This window comes from Natator depressus, chromosome 5 (genome assembly GCF_965152275.1).
Source record: "Natator depressus isolate rNatDep1 chromosome 5, rNatDep2.hap1, whole genome shotgun sequence".
Lineage (NCBI taxonomy): Eukaryota > Metazoa > Chordata > Testudines > Cheloniidae > Natator > Natator depressus.
The window spans coordinates 126,384,387-126,405,079 of record NC_134238.1 but is presented as its reverse complement, the minus strand read 5'-3'; the positions used below and the strand labels follow the sequence as shown (position 1 = coordinate 126,405,079).

General features: G+C 45.3%; 1 protein-coding gene across 3 annotated transcripts in view; it reads left to right on the top strand.

Annotated features, from left to right (window-relative positions):
- Nucleotides 1-20,693, top strand: part of DGKQ (diacylglycerol kinase theta) — a 173,503-nt gene that overhangs the window by 62,221 nt on the left and 90,589 nt on the right. The gene's annotated exons all lie outside the window — the stretch shown is intronic.

Here is a 20,693-nt window from a genome sequence, read left to right as displayed (position 1 = left end):
CTGGGACCTGGAGTAGAGGGCAGGCCCGGGTCTCTCCCTCTCCACTCCCCTCCTCTAGGACACTAGTGGGGCAGTTAATACCCCAGTTCAGGGGTGAGAAATGATGCCCTGAACCCTACCCAAGAAGAGAGAGCTCGAGACCCATCATAGTAGTTCCAGCAATTTGCCACATGTGGTGTTAGCAGTGGGATCTACGCGCTGGGGACTTAAACCAGGGTTAGCCAAAACCCTCCCATCCCTAAGATGGACGACGTGGTCAAGGGCCTAATACAAGCCACCGCAGCCCAGCAGGAGGCTACCTGGGTCCAAGCAACCGCCTAACAGGAGGCGACTCGGATGCAGCAGGAGACTAATCATCTGTTGATGAGTCAGGCTGCCCAGGACCGAGCCCTGCTGCAAGAGCTGGTGAACCAGAAGAAGGCCCTTATAGAGCTGAACTGCAACTACGACGGGACCTGGACCATATGGGCCAGCCACTGCCTACAGAAAATGACACGGGAGGATGATGTGGAGGCATACCTCCTGGCTTTTGAAAGAGCAGCCCTGTGGGAGGCCTGGTCCCGAGATCAGTGGTCTGGTATCCTCGCCCCGTTCCTGTGTGGGGAGGCCCAGAAGGTCTACTATGATATGGCTGCGGAGACTGCAGCAGATTACCCCCAGGTGAAGGCAGAGATCCTGGCCAGAGCTGGAGTAATGATGGCTTTGCGAGCCCAGAGGTTCCATGAGTGGCAGTATATGGAGGACAAGACACCCTGATCGCAGTTGTTTGACCTGATCCACCTGACCCGGAAATGGCTGCGCCCTGAGGCCCTCAGCTCTGAGAAGATGATGGAACTCCTGGTACTGGACCGGTATATGAGGGGGCTACCACCAGGCCTCCGGGCTTGGGTTGGCCAGAATGACCCCTCCACCTATGATGAGTTGGTCTCCCTTGTGGAAAGACAGCTGGCAGCCCGCGAACTGTTCCAGACCTCAGGGGGTGAGACACGGCAAACCAGGAAGCCAGTCCCAAATCCAAGGCCCCGGACTGTCGAGAACTCCAGGAGAACCATAACTGGGAGGAAATACACTGAGGAATGGCCCGAGGCTAAGAAGGGACCTGGGGGTTTGGGAACAGAGTGCTGGGGGGGCCGGCCAAATAGCCCCAGGCAGAGGGCGGCAACCGGAATAAGGGGGTAGTGTTATGAGTGTGGGGAATTGGGGCATATAGCAGCCCAATGCCCCAACAGGGAAGAGCCTATGCAATGTAATCTGGGGGATCACGGGGAGCAATGTGGCCTAATTGGCCTGGTAGGGGTTGCAATGACCTTGCGTGGGTATATAAGATCAGTAAAAATGAATGGAATTGAAACCATAGCATTAGTAGATTGCGGGAGTGCTGTCACGCTGGTCTCGGGGAAGTTGGTGGGGCAAGACCAACTAACCCGGGCCAAAAACACAGGGGTAATGTGTGTTCATGGCACCGTAAATTTCTACCCCACAATCCCGGTATGGATTGAGATCCAGGGGAATACTAGCAGGGTGACTGCAGGGGTGGTCCCCAGGCTCCCCTACCCTGTCTTAATTTGTAGGGACTTCCCTGGGTTTGAGAGCTTACTCCCCCCAGTAGAGCCAGGGGAGGGTAGCAACGCCCGGGCTGAGACGGACGCACCTACAGATAGCCTCACCCCAATGTTTGCCGAATTTGCCCTGGAGTTATTCTCATCCCCTGGAAAACCCCAAAAATCTAGGCGAGAAAGGAGGGCAGATAAAAGAGTAGGGACCAGGATTCTAGCAGAGAACCAGAGAACCTCCCTTGTTGGTAGGCGTTCAGGAGGCCAGGAGATAATTCAGGCCAGTGAGGATTCAGAGGCGGTTCCTAGCCCAAGTAGGGGCAACTCAGGGGGCGGAGTAGAAACAGGCCCCCTGGAATTAGGTCAGATTGGTACTGCATGTGAGAATTTCGGGCAGGACCAAGCCAATGACTGGCTATATGCGAATGTGAGGGAGGAGGTAGTGGAGGTAAATGGCGTACCCGTGGAAGGAAAGACCAAAGGCCCAAGGCCATATTATGTGCTCAAACGCAGTCTGTTGTACAGGATAGCGCAAATACGAGGGGAAGAAGTAGAGCAACTCTTAGTCCCACGGAAACACACAAGGGCAGTACTAGAGTTAGCTCACAGTCATCTATTTGGGGGACATCTAGGAGTAGACAAGACACTGGATAGAGTCCTAAGAAGGTTTTATTGACCAGGAATACGTGCAGAGGTCCAGCGCTGTTGTGCCTCCTGCCCTGAATGCCAGTTGCATAGCCTCCGACCTCACTTGCGGGCCCCCATTAGTACCTTTGCCTATTATTGAAGTCCCTTTCGAGAGGATAGCAATGGACATAGTGGGCCCACTGGAAAGATTGGCACGGGGCCACCGAAACTTGACTGGTATCCAGAAACCATTCCTTTAAGAAACCCCAAATCCAAGGCAATAGCAAAAGAACTACTCCAGGTTTTTGCCAGAGTGGGCATCCCTAAGGAGATCCTGACAGACCAAGGAACCCCGTTCATGTCAAAATTAATGAAAGACTTGTGTACCTGTTAGCCGATGGCCAGGGATGTTTGGTGAGGTGCCAGCTATGCCCGTTTATACCATCCGTGACTTTAACCGCTAGGACGCACTGTCCCTTCGCGGCGGGCAGTCAACACTGACTGACAGGTGCCCCAATGGCAGCACTAAGAGCCTCTCCACACCCGTGACTTTAACTGCTAGAGCTCAGAGCTCCTTCGCAGCGGGCAGTCAGGATTGACTGACAGGTGCCCCAAGAGTTTGCCCCGTGGAGGCGGCACAACTCAACGCTAGGCTCTTAGTACTCTCACCTAATGGCCAGGCTTTATAGCCAAAACGGCTGAGGTTCTTTAATTGTGTTGGCTGCTTCACAGTAAACCAGAGAAACAAGTCAGGCTTATGCATAAATGGTTACCAAAATTTATTAGACTAGATTCTAATCATGTGGTTACAAAATTGCTAGTGCCTACTTATTTAAGTGTAGAGATGTTACACACACAAACAAGTTACAAAACTGAAGCTACAATCCCAAAGAAAGAAAACAAAGTATAGAGCTCTATTTCAAAATATGTGTACACTAAAGATAGGAGATCAGGTGTGGGTGCTTCTTACCCTCCTTGCATCTCTCGATTCCAGCGGTGCCAAGCCAGGATCGGTCACTCAATTCCGCGGAAAGACGAATAAGGGACAAGGCTTAGGGACCCTCTTAGCTGCAGAAGCCTTGGGAGGCTGTCACTTATCTGACCAGCAGATAGATAGTGAAAAGCACTCAAAAATCATGGTGCTGTAGGTCCCCTACTTATACCTCTGTACTCCTTTATTCTCTTTCTCCTTTCTATGCTAAATTGGGGCTGGTCTGTCGGGGTGACGCCAGCTCTCGCAAGAGTAGTTCACACTTGCAAGGGAGAAACAATAAGTTTCGACTACTGGACACTTCTTTTATCAGGGTAAATATTTTCCCACCTAGGATGTTGGTGTGTGTGCATCATGCTGTTTTAGTAGGGGCTAAGAGCCATGTCTGTCACAGCGCCTCTGCCTGCTGTGAGCCCAATCGTTGTATATGTTCCCAGAGGCACATTGTAGCAGCACACCTGTGCTTCTCTCAGCTTCAAAGGCTGTGCTGGAGTGCCCTGGTGTTTTGGCTCCCGTGTGTTTCCAGCAATGCTGGTCTGAGGGGGGGGGCTGGCTGTCTGGCTACAGTACCCTACTCCGCATCCAGGCCATACAGACCTCAGTCTACCACCCACAAACAGATGGACTGGTCGAGTGGTTTAACCGTACCCTTAAAAGTATGATCCGGAAGGTGGTAGCACAGGATGGAAAAGACTGGGGTACCCTTCTACCGTATCTAATGTTTGCTATACGGGAAGTCCCCCAGGCGTCCACTGGTTTCTCTCCCTTTGAACTACTATACGGACGGCACCCTCGCGGAATATTAGATATTGCCAAGGAAGATTGGGAAGAACAACCCAACCCAGGAAAGAATGTCACTGAGCACGTGACACAGATGAGAGAGCGAATAACTCGAGTAACTCCTATAGTATGAGAACATTTGGAAAAAGCAGAAGAGGCCCAGTGGACATATTACAACCGTCGGGCAAAAGTACGGAGATCTCAGCCGGGGGAATGGGTAATGGTGCTAGTACCAACAGCAGAAAGCGAACTCCTAGACAGCTGGCATGGACCATGTGAGATAGTGGAAGCCATTGGGGAGGTGGACTATAAGGTCAGACAACCAGACTGCCGAAGGCCAGAGCAAATCTACCACATCAACTTACTGAAGCCCTGGCGTGACCGAGAGACATGCCTGGTCATTCAGGGAGCTCCACCCCAGACAGATGACCCACAGGTGCAGGTGAAGATATCTTCTGAGTTAACTCCAGAACAACGAACAGAGGTCATTGATATGCTCCAACAGAACCAGGACGTGTTCTGTACACAGCTGGGCCGTACGACACTGGTCCAACATCATATTGTCACCAGTCCCGGAGTAAGGGTGACGATAAGACCGTACCGAATACCGGAAGCTAAAAGGGAAGAAATTAGGACAGAAGTGAAGAAGATGCTGGAACTCGGGGTTATTGAAGAATCCCACAGCCAGTGGTCCAGCCCTATCGTCCTAGTCCCCAAGCCTGACGGCACCTGAGGTTTTGCAGTGACTTCCGGAAGTTGAATGAAGTATCCCAATTCAATGCCTATCCGATACCATGCATTGACGAGCTAGTTGATCAGTTAGGCAAGGCCCGATACCTAACCACTCTAGACCTGACCAAAGGATATTGGCAAATTCCCCTGGCTGAGAATGCCCAGGAAAAGACTGCCTTCTCTACACCCGATGGTCTGTTCCAATACACTGTCCTCCCTTTCGGACTCCATGGGGCCCCTGCAACATTCCAATGACTTAGGGACAAATTGCTGTGACCCCACGCCAAGTATGCCGCCGCCTGTCTAGACGACATAGTCATCCATAGCCCTGACTGGGGGAAACACCTCGGAAAAGTAGAAGCGGTGCTAGACGCCCTGCGGAAGGCCGGCCTCACTGCCAACCCTCTCAAATGTGTGGTAGGACTAGCTGAGGCCAGATACCTCAGGTATGTAGTAGGGAGAGGTTAGGTGAAACCCCAATGGAACAAAGTGGAGGCAATACAAGGTTGGCCTCGACCAGTCCGCAAAAAGCAGGTCAGAGCATTTCTAGGGATAGTAGGATACTGTTGGAGATTCATCCCTCATTTCACCACAAGAGCAGGGCCATTGATGGATTTGATACAGGCTTGCGGCCCCGAGATGATAGAGTGGACTGATGTGGCAGAAGGAGCATTTGCAGATTTAAGGAGCAGTTTGGAGGGAAGCAGAGGAGAGTTTAGAGAAGTGCTGCAGTGGGCTAAGAAGACCAAGACCCTAGGTAATGGGACACCTGGTTTGTGCAGAAGGAGGGCAGGAAGCCCCACAAGCTGAAGGGCAGGAGAGGGAAGTAGCCCAGGGGAAGGAACCGCTAGTTCAAGAGGTTTACTGCTATGCCTAGGGCCCCTGGGCTGGGACCCAGAGTAGAGGGTGGGCCTGGGTCCCTCCCTCTCCACTCCCCTCCTCTAGGACACTAGTGGGGCAATTAATACCCCAGTTCAGGGGCGAGAAATGGTGCCCTGAACCCTCCCCAAGAAGAGAAAGCGCGAGACCCATCAAAGTAGTGCCTGCAGTTTGCCACGCTACTTAATTATTAATTTATTTAAAATTTTAATTAGAAGTTATTTAATTTTAGTCAATCATTTGAAGATTAGCAAATATGTAGGTTAAAATACCAACACTAAACTTTTTATTTTTTTTAAATACTATTTTCTTTCCGTAAACTTGTACATGTAACAATCATGTTCAAGATGCATCATTCTGAGGACTTCATCTAGTGCCCATTGTTGTACTGCCTAAGTGCTTCTCTGGAAAATTAGGACTGCAAGGTGAGGTCCCCCGTAGTGGACTTCATGAGATTTCTGCTCTTCTCCTTTTCCTGGGTATATTTGGGGTGTACAAGTTTTTGACTCTGTTGTTTCTGCTCCTCCCCTGTTTGTTTCTTTGGCTATAGTGTGAAAGTTTTGTTCAAGCCAAGGGAGTCTTGCAGCATATCCTCGAAGTGGTCAGGCTCCAGACTAATCCAGTCTTATCTGGAAGGTTGTTTTGTTTGACAGATGTGCCCCCTTGACTGAGAAGATCTGCCTATAGATCTCTTGCGGTTCATCCTGGGTTTTGTGAGCTGCATTGTTCCCCCAGGACAATTGCCTGGAGCCTCATAAAAGGGTGGGAGATATGGTGTGACTAATTGTTGAGCTACCAACAAAGCTGGGCACAGTGCACTTTTTTTCTTACATTATAAGCACAGGAAACTTAAACTGATACAATTTTTTTAATGTTCTAAATGTTTTCGCTGCTCCAAATTCTTCATCTCCTCTTTCAAGCCCCCATGTCCGTCCTCTCTAGACAGGAGAACACTCCATCTAAACTCTTGTAAACTTGATACAAGCTATAGCCTGTCATGAGAATTAACATACTAGCTTTGAATCCACAATCTTTCACATTCAGAAATAGTATAGATCAGAGGTCAACAACCTATGGAAAGCTGATTTTCAGTGGCACTCTGCTGCTGCCCTGGGGTTCTGTCTGCTGTACCCTTGCCAGCCGGAGTCCTGGCTGCCGGCCCCGCTCAGCCCGCTGCCAGTCTGGGGTTCCGCTTGCCCATCTCAGCCTGCTGCTGGCCTGGTATACCAGCTGCTGGCCCCACTCAACTCGCTTCCGTTCTGGGGTTCCGGCCGCTGGCCCCTTGCCAGCTGGGGTCCTGTCCGCCGGCCTCACTCAGCCCGCTGCCTGCCTGGGGACATTGGAAAACTCCAGTAAGGAAAAGCAAAGGCAAGGATCACACTAAACTGATAAGATCTGCATTTTAATTTAATTTTAAATGAAGCTTCTTAAACATTTTAAAAACCTTTTTTACTTTACATACAACAATAGTTTAGTTATATAATACAGACTTAGAGAGAGAGACCTTCTAAAAACGTTAAAATGTATTACTGGCACGCGAAACTTAAATTACAGTGAATAAATGAAGACTTGGCACATCACTTCTGAAAGGTTGCTGACCCCTGGTATAGGGGAAGGTTGTCATTTCATTTTCTATTCTTGTTTTTGCATTTTCTTCCCTTAATAGGATCCATAAAAGCATTGATTTCCGTAGTGGTAATAAAGGTGAGGTGTCCTTTTATTCTCAGGTTTCAGAGTAGCAGCCGTGTTAGTCTGTATTTGCAAAAAGAAAAGGAGTACTTGTGGCATCTTAGAGACTAACAAATTTATTTGAGCATATGCTAGTGTCTAAGGTGCCACAAGTACTCCTTTTCTTTTATTCTCAGTTATCAGGTTTGCTTTTGATGTTGCAAAAAGGAACAGTCTCCAGCAGGTCTTGATAGCAGAAAACTCTTCCAAGTAGAAGTATGACTCCTACAAAAAAATTTTCTTCTATAGAAGTACCCTAGGGTCTAAGGGGACCTGTGTATTCAGACTGCATGAAATTGACAATAAGCTTTCCAATTGCAAGGCTGCCCTTGAGAACTGCCACCAACAGTGGGTCTAATCTGTTGTGTATGACACATGTCAGACAAATTGGGTCAGCTGTAGGAATACATTTGCTTCTGATACAGTGAAGTAATGTACAGATTTATACTGCTTCCCTTGCATCAGCCACAATAGAAATTTTGGGTATTGGCTATATTAGCTAATTTGAACTGTATTCATCTGTTTCCGGTCCTCTGATATGTTCCCTTCCCTTTGTAATGTTAATTCTAACAGAGATACTTGCTTGATTACAAAAGTTGTATGTGAAAGACTTTGGACTTTTTACCAGAAATTGCTTTTAACTCTCATTCTTCTTGTCCCAAGTAAAGTGGTGAAATTAACATTGTTACTCAGCATGGAGACTACTTGTGTTCTTTAGACCAATTTATAAAAACAAATAAATAGCAGTCACAGAAGGTGCATGTACTCCTAACCAAAAAGAAAGCAGGAAGGCAAGCTAAAACCCAATCTAGTTAAAATACAAGATTAGAGGTTATTCAAACTAAACCTACTTTTCAAAAAATAAAAGTCCAGACCAAGTGAAGTCACTAGAAAACAACAGTGGTGGCTGGTAAAATGTAAGGAAAGCAAAGAAAATTTGGAGAGAGAACTGAAAAATACCAAAAAAAAAAAAAAAAAAATCAAAACCCAGGGAATTCTTGAGGTATATTAGAAGCAGGAAGGTGTCCCCTGGACAACCACTGTATCAAGGGAGCAATCAAGGCAGATGTGAATGTTGTAGAGAAGCTACGTTATTTCTCTGAAATAATCTCCCACACATAGGATGTGGACTTGACATCTACTCCAGACTTTTAGTCTTTCCAGATGAGGAACTAACAGAGACTGAAATGTCAAAATAAGAAATACTGGAATAAAATGATGAATTGAGATTTATTAATAAATTGAATAGCAAAGAGACAAGGTGGGTGAGGTAATATCTTTTATTGGACCACATTGGACCAATTTCTGTTGGTGAAAGAGACAAGCTTTCATGCTACACAGAGCTCTTCTTCAGGTAGTCGCAGGGACTGGACTGCATTCATCCAAGAGTTCTGAAGAAACTGGGAGTGAGTGTGTTATGATTTTCAAAGGAGTCCTGGGGATTTAGACATGTCTTCCATTCCTGTGGCTAATCTGTTTAAAAATGTAAGATATCATGTATTAAAATCAGCTTCTAGACTGGAGGATAGCAAACTTACCTATTTTTTTAAAAGGGCACTAGGGGATTATTCTGGGAATTAGACCAGTGAGTGTTACTTCATTATTAGGTATATTGTTTGAAGTATTAATTAAAGACCATTCTAAAACACCTAGTTGAGCATGATGTGATCGAGATCTTGTTCAGGTATTTTGTACCCTAACAGTAAACTAGAATTTTATTGAGCATCTCAACAAAATAGTGGATAAAGGAGAAGCAGCTGAAGTGACTTATTTGGCTGTTCAAAAGACTTTCAGATCTTTCACAAGGGACTATAAAGGTAACTAATCCTGGGGTGAAAAATAAAACTCTATAACTAGGGCCCTACCAAATTCACAGTCCATATTGGTCAATTTCACGGTCATAGGTTTTAAAAAATAATAAATTTCATGATTTCAGCTATTTAAATCTGAAAATTCACAGTGTCATAACTGTAGGAGTCCTACCCAGCTCGCAGCAGGGCAGAAGTAAGGATGGTATGGTCTGGTATTGCCACCTTTACTTCTGTGCTGCTGCTGGCAGGGCGCTGCCTTCAGAGCTGGGCGCTTGGCCAGCAGTTGCCACTGTCCGGCCACCCAGCTCTGAAGTCAGCACAGAAGTAAGGGTAGCAATACCGCAACCCCCCCAAAATAACTTTCCAAACCCCCCCATAACCCTCTTTTGCGTCAGAAACCCCAGTTTGAGAAATAAATCTATATAGTATAGGGTAAAAGTACTCAAAAGACCAGATTTCATGGGGGAGACGAGATTTCATGGCCCGTGACGCATTTTTCACAGATGTGAATTTGGTAGTGCCCTTGCTATAACAAATTAGAAATTGTCTGAAAGAAGAAATTGCACAGTGGAGAAGTTGGAAAAAGTAGACTTCTGCCGGTTGTTAGGTTTTTTTGTTTTTGTTATGAGATCAAGCCCTTTAAAAGTCAGGAAAATTCTGAAGATTAAGATTATTTCAAGTAACGTTAATTCATCCACTCTGCATATATGTAATATTTCAAAGTCCTTTCCCTCTGTTAAAGACATGTTGTGTTGATAATGATCTTAAAGGCCTAAAGAGTTAGTGTAAAGGTGTTCATGAACTCTTTCACTGTCCAACATTAAATAGCAATAGGTGGGTTCAGGGTTATTTTTAAACAGAGCCCTTGGTTTTACTCAGTTACTTAGCAAACACCCAAAAGTATTCATTCATATTGAAAGTTTATTGATTAAACACGAGAAAGAGCATGAAATTAAAACAAGCATTTATATTGAAACTGTGGTTGAGTGGTTATGCAAAACAGACTTAGTTAAACCTTATCAAAGTCTCTCTCCTTCTGGTGTCAAACTATCAGTCTCTTATTTTCAGAACAGCCTTTCTTTGAAGAAAAGGCAAAGGTTAATTTTACTCTGTCCTGATGTGAAGGGCATCTACTTATCCTGTTCTTAATAAGCAGGCAGACTAAAGGTGGAGGAGAGACGGGGTAGAAAAGATGGGTGAAATATGGCTTTGGCCGATATTTTTGGAACACTGGATCTCTGGTTAGTTACGAGTGGATGCTTTGGCTGGCTAGTCGACCAAGACACCTGCTGCTTTGACCCTGGTTAGTTATGATCCTGTCAGGGCTGTCATCTGGTTGGATCCTTTCTCCTTAGACAAGGCAGGCTTGGATGACTGCAGTATAGTTGACTTCAGGATTCAGTGAAAAGCCAGGAGTGAGATAGGCTAGGAAGAAAGAAAGAAACCGCATGGCAGAAGATAACACAAGAGAAGGGACTACAATACAGGATCTTGCATGTTTTTGTGGTGCTGGTAATTAGATCTCCCTGCTGGCGGTCTGAGGACTGGCTGTCATGATGATTCGATGACTTTCAGCACTCACAGGTGAAAACCAAGTTCCTTAAACAAGAGTGAGGCCAGATGGCCTTTCCTTCAGGAAGAAAGTCCCTCGATATCACTCAAGCAAATTCCATACCTGTGGAATAAATATACATAGGAAGGCAGAATTCACTTTCTTCATGTGGCAGCTAACGGAAGTCTGTTTTGAAAGCAGATAGTGGTTTGGATTACGGCAACCATGGTAAATCAGTTGTTCGAATGTTAGCTGAGAATTTCCAGACTTCTGAACATACTTTGTGTTTTCATTATTTAATAGTGTATCATAGCAGTTCCCCATGGCACCAAACTGGAATAGGGCCCCATTGTGTCAAGTGCTTTGCAAACAAGTGGAAAGATTTTTTTGATTTTTCCTGTCCCCAGTTTCACAGCACTGTACTGCCCTGCCCTGAAGAGCTTACAATCTAATGTAATGTTAATTTTTTAAAAGCTAACATTCCAATAACACATTGTTCTCCCAGGGAGAATGCTTTCAAAGCCTTAAGTCTTTTGACTGGGTATATACTTTTGTGAGTGTTTTGTGGGCCAGAAGCAATTATGCGTGGCATTGTTGGGAGCTTATCTGTAGAGCAAAGGTTAAGAGAATTGGAAAATCCCTAGCAGAATTAGAAAAGGCAAGTACAGCTGCTATAGATAGCTGAAAACAGAATAGTCATCCCCGTACCACAAATACCTGTTAATGTTTCTTTGTACACAATACTCTTGATTTCACTTTCTGAACAGTAGTCTGCATCTTTGCCACTTGATAGGAAGAATTTTTAACATAATTTAGGAGTGCCATGGTCAGTAAATCATATAAATATAGAAGAAAATAAGGTTAATCATTGTAAAGGATAGTGTTTATAGTGGTGGCAACAAAAGGCCTTTGAAGATTATTGAAAGCAGAGCCATTTGATGATGATAAAAGCAGTTTGTTTATACTGTACACTACATTTCTATATGATATAGTAAGTAATACAGCAAGACAATGTCCAGTTACACAGCAAGACCGTATCCAAAGGGCAGTGCTCAGATGTCTTCATGAGTTATGGCTGGAAACAAAATGCTGAAATGAAGAATTAGGGAATACTCTGTTCATAAGTAAACTGGGAATTCAAGGGCATTTCAGGGTATAAATTGAAATAAGCACTAACACTGTCCTTTGTGTCAATAGATGTTTGGTCAGTACTATATTGGCACTTAGACATTTTTAATGGCATTTCTTGGATAAAGTTTCTATATCGTTCTGTACAGATTGATTTTAGTGTCATCGGACTGCAAAAGGAGCTCAGTAATTGATGAGAACCAAGAAATTACAACTCTTTGTGACCATGTAAGCCATCTCACGTGCTTTTAATGCACAATATTAATACAGCTACTTAATCTCATTTCAAAATGAGTACTATTTCAGGACTTGAACTACAAACTCATCACCAGACCTTCCATGGTAAGGGATTGTCCTGAAGGCAGGACGAGAAGTGATGGGCCTAATCTGCAGCAAAGGGAGACTTAACACTAGCTATTACGCTTCCTAACTCTAAGGATAGTTAAGCTCTGGAACAAGCTTCCAAGGGAGGTTGTGGAATCACATCATTGGAGGTTTTTAAGAACAGGCTGGACAAACACTTGTCAGGGATGGTCTAGGTTTACTTGGTCCTTCCTCAGCACAGGGGGCTGGACTAGATGACCTCCTGAGGTCCCTTCCAGCCCAACATTTCTATGATTCTCTTTTGCTACAGAACATTTGGCTTCCGTCAAATCAACACTTTCTGACAGAAAAGTGTTCCGTCTGAAAATTTTTGACCAGCTCTAATGTGAATACAATCTTGTGGTTGAGATGTTACACATGCATATTAGGAAACTTTAAATTACAGTGTATACATGTATATTTATAGGAATCAATGTAACTTGACCAAAGTGCCATTTTATGTCTTAATAGAAAATTTAAAAACTAGTGCATATACGCAGGGCTGTGAGTTATGTTTGCCATGGGAATTATATTGACATTTATGCATCTGTGGTTGTAACTTTAGCGTTAATGTTTTCCTATTTTAATATACCTGGGAATATGTTTAAGTACAGTGTTTTAGTTGTATTTTTGCCTTTAGGGAGGGAATCCTTTCATCATCATCTTCTTTCCCCCTTTTGTCCATCAGAATTAATTCAGATTAGGAGATCAATAATTCATGTTAGGAATCTGCTCAGCCAATTTAAAAAAAAAAAAAAGTATTTTACTTTTAGTTTTTCATTTCACTATCCCTTGTTTCATTTATGTGTCAGTCTCTGTCCCATCATTCTGCACCCATCCAGTCACCTGGGATCTCTTTCCCCATCCTGTGACTGACAAACCTTTGTTTCACTTACTTTGTCATGAACATTTCCAGAATAGAATTGCTTAGCATAATCATGCCTGTGTTCTGGTATACTAGAGCTTCCCAGTGCGAACCCTTTAGAAGCTGACTGGAATGATGTGATTCTGATCAATTTCAGATTGCTGCTAGCAAATACAGGAAAATCCTAATACTCAAGGAACAGTCAGATCCTGCTAAATAATTCTGTGGGATTGTCTGCTGGAGTGAGTATGGAAATGTGGTATTTGTGTGATCTCAAGTATCATCTAAAAGCTGCTGTTAACACATTTTTACTGGAAATGATTTTTATTGTGCAATATTGTAGTGAAATGTTGTTCCAAATGTACTTCAGATAGTTCTTATCAGAAATGTGACAAGGCTAATTGTCATGGAGCCATAGATGATGATAAATGATGTGATATCGTAGCTTGTCATGAAGGGTACATGGATTACTCCGTTCAAGAGGCAGACTGTGTAATATAAAATTGTAAATTTGAAATTTTAAAATGCAATTAACCTAAATTATACCTGAACTTTGTGACACCAGTCATTTGAATTCTAAAGTCTAAAAGAGACATTTGTACTTTTGGCTTATTGTATGAGTGTACTAATGTGACAGGAATATGCTACTTCAAATACTAGTGTGTCTTGAGTGTGGATTAAATACATAAATAATCCTTTAAAATTTTCCATGTCATGTTTTTACTTTTCATTCATAAATAGTGGTGTCCCTCAGGGATCTGTACTGGGACAAGTACTGTTCAACATATTCAGAAATGATCTGGAAAAAGGGGTAAAGTTGGCAAAATTTACAGATGATACGAAACTACTCAAGATAGTTAACTCCTCACAGTCTGCTTGGGACTTACAAAAGGCTCTCACAAAACTGGGTGACTGGGCAACACAATGGCAGATGAAATTCAATGTTGATAAATGCAAAGTAAAGCACATTGGAAAACATAATCCCAACTATACATATAAAATGATGGGGTCTAAATTAGCTGGAGCACTCAAGAAAGAGATCTTGGAGTCAATGTGGATAGTTCTCTGAAAACATCCACTCAGTGTGCAGCGGGAGTCTAAAAAGCTAACAGAATGTTGGGAATCCTTAAATAGGAAAGGGATAGATAATAAAACAGAAAATATCATATTGCCTCTATATAAATCCATGGTACGCCCACATCTTGAATTCTGTGTGCAGATGTGGTCACCCCATCTCAGAAAAGATATTTTGGAATTGGAAAAGGCTCAGAAAAAGGCATAAAAATTATAAGGGGTATGGAATAGCTTCCATATGAGGAGAGATTAATAAGACTGGGACTTTTCAGCTTGGAAGGGATATGATTGAGGTCTATAACATCATGACTGGTATGGAGAAAGTAAATAAGGAAGTGTTATTTACTCCTTCTCATAACACAAGAATTAGGGGTCACCAAATGAAATTAATAGGCAGCAGGTTTAAAACAAATAAAAGGAAGTATTTCTTCCCACAATGCACAATCAAACTGTGGAACTCCTTGCCAGAGGATGTTGTGAAGACCAAGACTATAACAGTGTTCAAAAAAGAATTAGATAAATTCATGGAGGATAGGTCCATCAATGGCTATTAGCCAGGATGGGCAGGGATGGAGTCCCTACCCTCTGTTTGCCAGAAGCTGGAAATGGGAGACAGGGGATGGGTCACTTGATGATTACCTGTTCTGTTCATTCCCTCTGGGGCACCTGGGATTGGCTACTGTTGGAAGACAGGATACTGGGTTAGATGGACCTTTCGTCTGACCCAGTATCACCGTTCTTATGTTCTCTTGTTGTTTGTTTGGAAGCATCATTGCACCTGAAGAAAGATCCAGTCCAAAGATTCAGCTGTAGTTGTTGTTACTAGATCCAGGCTGTGTTATGAATAGGGAGATGTAGTGTTAAAAGACTCTAAGTTGGGGCATTTTTCCTAGTGTATTGGAAGATGGAATTCCACATGTGCTTTTTTCCATTGGCCCTGCACTTCCCGATCTAGCAGCAATCATCAATATGTGAGAGAAATCATTAGATTTTTGTTGCATTACTTTATGAGAAGAGTATAGCGGCACTAAAAATGTTTTGTTAAACCTGTTAGTGCTGTCCATAGCAACAGAATCTTGAGATACCACTGTCCAGTGGGAAGATGAGCAATTCCTCTTTGAGCCAAGCCACAGATTTGGCTCCCAGTGTCGCAATAATACTAATACATCCATCCTTGTGATTCAGCACAGTAATTTACACAATCTGGTCGTCTTCCACCTCGCTGTAATAAGGGATATTCAGGCTATTGTTGTAACTGCCGCAGTTTGGCATGGGTGTCTTTGCTGTCCAGGCTTTGCAAGGTTAAGTTGTTCTTTTGGGTAATTGTCAGTTTGTGCCTTGGGAGGGCCATGTGGAGAGGACACCCTTGGTCAGTTCGGCCTGATCTACGCTATGAGTTTATTTTGGCTTTAGCAGCGTTAAATCGAATTAACCCTGCACCCGTCCACACAACAAAGCCATTTTTTTCTACATAAAGGGCTCTTAAAACCGATTTCTGTACTCCTCCCCAACAAGGGGATTAGTGCTGAAATCGACATCGCTGTTTCGAATTAGAGTTAATGTGGATGCAATTCGAAGGTATTGGCCTCCGGGAGCTATCCCACAGTGCACCATTGTGATTGCTCTGGACGGCACTCTGAACTCGGATGCACTGGCCAGGTGTACAGGAAAAGCCTGTACTTTTGAATCTCATTTCCTGTTTGGCCAGGCGAGCTCATCAGCACAGGTGACCATGCAGTCCCAGAATCGAAAAAGAGCTCCAGCATGGACCGAACGGGAGGTACTGGATCTGATCGCTGTATGGGGAGAGGAATCCATGCTATCAGAACTACGTTCCAAAAGATGAAATGCCAAAACATTTCAAAAAAATCTCTGAGGCCATGAGGGACAGAGGCTACAGCAGGGACGCAACACAGTGCCACGTGAAACTTAAGGAACTCAGACAAGCGTACCAGAAAACCAAAGAATCAAACGGATGCTCCGGGACAGAGCCCCAGACATGCCGCTTCTACGCTGAGCTGCATGCAATTCTAGGGGGGGCCACCACCACTACCCCTGTCTGTGGACTCCAATGATGGGGTACTCTCCACCATGCCTGAGGATTTTGTGGATGGGGAAGATGAGGAGGAGGAGGAGAAGCTTGAGGAGAGCACACAGCACACTGTTCTCCCTGACAGCCAGGATCTTTTTATCACCCTGACTAAAATACCCTCCCAACCCAACGAAGCCAGAGAAGGGACCTCTGGTGAGTGTACCTTTTAAAATATAATACATGTTATAAAAGCAAGCATTTTTTAACGATTAAGTAGCCCTGAGGACTTGGGATGGATTCGTGGCCAGTACAGCTACTGGAAAAGTCTGCTAATGTGTCTGGGGATGGAGCGGAAATCTGCCAGGGACATCTCCATGAAGCTCTCCTGGAGGTATTCTAAAAGCCTTTGCAGAAGGTTTCTGGGGAGAGCAGCCTTATTCTGTCCTCCATGGTAGGACACTTTACCACGCCATGCTAGTAGCAAGTAATCTGGTATCATTGCATGACAAAGCCTGGCAGTGTTTGGTCCCGGTGTTTGCTGGCATTCAAGCAACATCCATTCTTTATCTCTCTGTGTTATCCTCAGAAGAGTGATATCATTCATGGAAACCTGGTTGAAATAGGGGAATTTAATTAAGGGGACATTCAGAGGTGCCCATTCCTACTGGGCTGTTTGCCTGTGGCTGAAAAGAAATCCTCCCCGCAGTTAACCATGGTGTGTGTGTGTGTGGGGGGGGGGGGGCATTGGTGCTGAGCTGTTCGCGTTTGGCTAGCAGGCATCTTCCCTGATACCAGCCATGCGGTGGGGGGAGGGGTAAAGCGATCATCCCAGAGAATTGCGGGGGGGGTTAGTTTGGTTTCTGCTGCTGCATGTTAATAGGAAAACTGCAGCACTAAATGGCCAACTCAATGTGCTTTGCTTGGTATGGGAGAGGAGGGCGCTGCTGTTATGAAGGTTGCAGAAGCCGAAAGACTATGGCTTACCATGGCTGCCTGCAAGCCGAATTCTGTTGCCTGGCACTGTGTGTGTGATCTCTAACACCAAAGCCGCAGGCACTCAATATAAGATGCAAAATGTGACCGTGTACCAAAATCACATGTGCTATGTAATGTGAATAGTGTTGTTCACCATGAAAGAGTATAGCCATTGTTCTGTAAAATGTATGTTTTAAAATACTTCACTCCCTTTTTTTCCTCCAACAGCTGCAAATGTTTCAAGCCTCCCTCCTCCATCCCAAAGGCTATCTCAGATAAGGCGGCGAAAAAAATGTACACGCGATGAAAAGTTCTCTGAGCTCATGCAGTCGTCCGGCACTGACAGAGCTCAGCAGAATGTGTGGAGGGACACAGTAGCAGAGTACAGGAAAGTGGCTGATGAACGTGAGGAGAGGTGGCGGCAGGAAGATCGGAGGAGGCATGAGGCAACGCTGGGGCTACTGCGGGATCAAACGGACATGCTCTGGCGTCTGGTGGAGGTTCATGAACGGCAGCAGGATCACAGACTGCTGCTGCAGCCCCTGTTTAACCGCACTCCCTCCTCCCCAGGTTCCATAGCCTCCTCACCCAGATGCCCAAGAACGCCGGGGGGAGGGGGGAGAAGGCTCCGGGCACACAACTACTCCACCCCAGTGGACAGCCCAAACAACAGAAGGCAAGAAGTTTTAAAGTGGCCTTTTCCTTCCCTCCTACCCTCCTCCCACACCCCACCCAGGCTACCTTGTGAGTTATCTCCCTATTTTTATAATCAATTAATAAAGAATACATGTTTTTTAAACGATAGTGACTTTATTTCCTTTGCAAGCAAGCTTTGATCGAAGTGGGGAGAGCGGGTGGCTTACAGAGAATTTAGAGACAACCAAGGGGGTGGGTTTTCATCAAGGAGAAACAAACAGAAGTGTCACACAGTACCCTGGCCAGTCATGAAACTGGTTTTCAAAGCTTCTCTGATGCGCAGCACTTCCTGCTGTGCTCTTCTAACCGCCCTGGTGTCTGGCTGCGCGTATTCAGCAGCCAGGTGATTTGCATCCACCTCTCACCCAGTCATAAATGTCTCCCCCTTACTTTCACAGAGATTGTGGAGCACACAGCAAGCAGCAATAACAATGGGAATATTGGTTTTGCTGAGGTCTGAGTGAGCCAGTAAACTGCGCCAGCGACCTTTTAAACGTCCAAATGCACACTCTACCACCATTCTGCACTTGCTCAGCCTATAGTTGAACAGTTCCTAACTACTGTCCAGGGTGCCTGTGTACGGCTTCATGAGCCAGGGCATTAAGGAGTAGGCTGGGTCCCCAAGGATAACTATAGGCATTTCAACATTGTTAGCCGATGGCCAGGGATGTTTGGTGAGGTGCCAGCTATGCCCGTTTTATACCATCCGTGACTTTAACCGCTAGGACGCACTGTCCCTTCACGGCGGGCAGCCCGGGCTAGGCTGACGGATGCCCCAAGGTCCTAAACACCCGTGACTTTAACTGCTAGAGCTCAGAGCTCCTTCGCAGCGGGAAGTCAACACTGACTGACAGGTGCCCCAATGGCAGCACTAAGAGCCTCTCCACACCCGTGACTTTAACTGCTAGAGCTCAGAGCTCCTTTGCAGTGGGCAGTCAGGATTGACCGACAGGCGCTCCAAGAGTTTGCCCCGTGGAGGCAGCACAACTCAACGCTAGGCTCTTAGTACTCTCACCTAATGGCCAGGCTTTATAGCCAAAACGGCTGAGGTTCTTTAATTGTGTTGGCTGCTTTACAGTAAACCAGAGAAACAAGTCAGGCTTATGCACAAATGGTTACCAAAATTTATTAAACTAGATTCTAATCATGTGGTTACAAAATTGCTAGTGCCTACTTATTTAAATGTAGAGATGTTACACACACAAACAAGTTACAAAACTGAAGCCACAATCCCAAAGAAAGAAAACAAAGTATAGAGCTCTATTTCAAAATATGTGTACACTAAAGATAGGAGATCAGGTGTGGGTGCTTCTTACCCTCCTTGCATCTCTAGATTCCAGCGATCCAGGATCGGTCACTCAATTCCGCGGAAAGACGAATAAGGGACAAGGCTTAGGGACCCTCTTAGCTGCAGAAGCCTTGGGAGGCTGTCACTTATCTGACCAGCAGATAGATAGTGAAAAGCACTCAAAAATCATGGTGCTGTAGGTCCCATACTTATATTTCTGTACTCCTTTATTCTCTTTCTCCTTTCTTATGCCAAATTGGGGCTGGTCTGTCTGGGTGACGCCAGCTCTCGCAAGAGTAGTTTACACTTGCAAGGGAGAGAAACAATAAGTTTTGACTACTGGACATTCCTTTTATTAGGGTAAATATTTTCCCACCTAGGATGTTGGGGTGTGTGCATCACGCTATTTAGTAGGGGCTAAGAGCCATGTCTGTTACAGCTTCTCTGTCTGCTGTGAGCCTAATCGTTGTATATGTTCCCAGAGGCACATTGTAGCAGCACACCTGTGCTTCTCACAGCTTCAAAGGCTGTGCTGGAATTTATGTTAAGTGCCCTGTTGTTTTGGCTCCTGTGTGTTCCCAGCAATGCTGGTCTGAGGGGGGGGGGCTGGCTGTCTGGCTACAAACATCCCCAGCAGTTATTTTCTGGTCTCGGAAGTAAATCCCTTCCTGCAGCCATTTAAACAGACCAGAGTTCCTGAAGACGCGAGCGTCATGAGCCTTTCCCGGCCATCCCACGTTGAAGTTGGTGAAATGTCCCTTGTGATCCACCAGTGCTTGCAGCACCACTGAAAAGTATCCCTTGCGGTTTATATACTGGCTGCGCTGGTGGTCCGGTCCCAAGATAGGGATATGGGTTCTGTCTATAGGCCCACCATAGTTAGGGAATCCCATTGCAGCAAAGCCATCTAGTATGACCTGCACATTTCCCAGAGTCACTACCTTTGATAGCAGCAGCTCAATGATTGCATTGGCTACTTACATCACAGCAACCCCCGCAGTAGATATGCCCACTCCAAATTGATTACTGACTGACCGGTAGCTGTCTGGCGTTGCAAGCTTCCACAGGGCTGTTGCCACTCGCTTGTGAACTGTGGGGGCTGGTCTCATCTTGGTATTCTTGCGCTTCAGGGCAGGGGAAAGCAAGTCACAAAGTTCTATGAAAGTGCCCTTACGCATGTGAAAGTTTCGGAGCCACTGGGAATCATCCCAAACCTGCAACACTATGCGGTCCCACCACTCTGTGCTTGTTTCCCGGGCCCAGAATCGGCGTTCCACAGCATGAGCCTGTCCCAGTAATACCATGATCTCCAAATTGCTGGGGACTGCGGTTTTAGAGAAATCTGTGTTCATGTCCTCATCACCACACTTCCGTCGCCTCCTCACCTGGTTTTTCAGGTGCTGGTTCTGCATAAACTGCACGATAATGCACGGGGTGTTTACAATGGTCATAACTGCTGCGGTGAGCTGAACGGGCTCCATGCTTACTGTGCTATGGCGTCTGCTCGGGCAGTCCAGGGAAAAGGGCGTGAAACGATTGTCTGCTGTGCTTTCACGGAGGGAGGGAGGGTTGACTGACGACATTTACCCAGAACCACCTGTGACAAACTTTTGGCCCCA